Raw genomic sequence first — 1,952 nt, forward strand, 5'->3', positions numbered from 1 at the left:
TTTATTTATTTATGTATTTATTTATTTTGCAACTAGGTCTCCCTGAATCACCTAGGTTGACCTTTAATTTGCAATCTTCCTGATTGCAATCTACTTCCTCTGGAGTGGTTGAGATTACAAGGGTGTGCCCATGCCCAGCTCCCATCCCTCATTTTAAGTCTACTGGGAGCTCAACGGAGCCTCAAGTTTATCACATCGTTGTATGACCCATCTCTTGCCTTTCTGAGAGATTATTGTCAGCAGACCTCTCGCTGTAAAGTTCTTCATGATGAAATTACATAAAGGAGAAGAGTACAGAAAGTGAATACCCCAGATGATTTTGTTGTGACTGTTGTAATAGAAACAGCTCATTATTAATTAATGAGGAACATGTCAAAGGAAAGGAATGGAGCCTTGCACAGTGCCTGCCTGGCAAGCACAAGGTCATGAGTTCAATTCCTGGTACCAGGAGGAGGAGGAGGAGGAGGAAGAGGAGAAGAAGGAAAGAAATGGAGCATGGCGTTGGATAGAGGAAAACAAATAAGGGAGTTCTGAGGAGAAAGGATGTGTGGGGAAGTCTTTAGCCTTTGCCTGAATGGCTGAGGAAGAGCAGAAGTAGTCTTGTCCTGGAATATGCTAGAGCCGCGCAGTCAGCAGCTACGCCTCAGACTACAACACAGGGAAGAAAAAGGATAAATGGTAAGGTGCTGCCGCTGCTTTCCAGAAGTCACAGGTTCAGGTCAGTTTAGCACTGTCCATGGGCTGGAATGAAAGAAAAAAAGGAATCAAACACCCTCCAACAACACATTGTTCACACGCACCCATTTTTTGTTGTTGTTGTAATGGTTTTTTTGTTTTGTTTTGAGACAGGCTATCTCACTATGTAGTTCAAGCTGGTCTTGAACTCATGATGTAACCCAGGCTGACCTCAAACTTGGAGAGATCCAGCTACCTCAGCCTGACAAGTAGCTGGGATTACAGGCTTGAGTCACCATGCAAGGCCACAGCTCTCTCTCTCTCTCTCTCTCTCTCTCTCTCTCTCTTTTTGGCAGAACCAGGAACCAAGGATTGAACTCAGACCCTTGTGCTTGCCAGGGAAGCACTTATTCCACTGAGCCATCTCCCCAGCCCAACACAGCTATCTTCTGAAAGCTGTGTCAAACCTTGCTCTACTGCCCTTTCAGCTGCCTAATTTTCTCCTATTTCTCCATGAAGTAATAGCCCGTGACCCAGGACATGTAACCCCAGGGCAAGGGGCACTCAAATACATTGCCAGTTGTGCATCCAGGTTGCCAACTTCAAAGTCAAATAGGTACCCTTGGGGGCTGATACCCTTCCCCCTCCGGGCCCATCCTTTCTCTCCCTCCCATCCTTCATGTCTAAGCTTTGCTGTTCCCTTCAGGTTGGCCACCAGCCCAACCCCAGGATCCAAAGGAGGGCCTCTTCAAAACAGGTATGACCATCCCTCCCTCCTTGGGGGCTGCACTGGGCCTTGGGGGCAAGCCCTGTCTTCGGCCCTCTAGTCACAGCTGAGGGCTCGGTCAGCCTTTATCCCTCTAGCACTGCAAAGAACAGCTCTGACGCTATCAGGACAGCTACTTCCAGCAGTGACTGCTCCACGCCCAATATCCTTGTATACCTGTGACATCCACAGATGCTGGGCCTCACCCCCAACTGTCCCCACAGCCGTGGGTCAGGCATGGGGTTCCCGAACTGGGTCCTGAGACTCTCCCCGGAAGAACAGGACTACAACCCGTTCACGTCCACTGTCCCCTCTCACCCTCATGAGACGCAGGCTTTAAGGTGAGACTATCTGTACTCACCCATGGAGTATGAATACGTTCCAGACGGAGGATGATGTCTACATTTAGCAATGAGATTGAGAGATAAGATTTTGAAATTTGGTTTAAAATATGCTGGGGGGAAATGAGACCTTGTGTGACTGTTGGGGGAGGGGAGGGCAGATCTTTTTT

The sequence above is a fragment of the Octodon degus genome, unplaced genomic scaffold (genome assembly GCF_000260255.1).
Source record: "Octodon degus isolate 3935 unplaced genomic scaffold, OctDeg1.0 scaffold00052, whole genome shotgun sequence".
NCBI classification, from domain to species: domain Eukaryota; kingdom Metazoa; phylum Chordata; class Mammalia; order Rodentia; family Octodontidae; genus Octodon; species Octodon degus.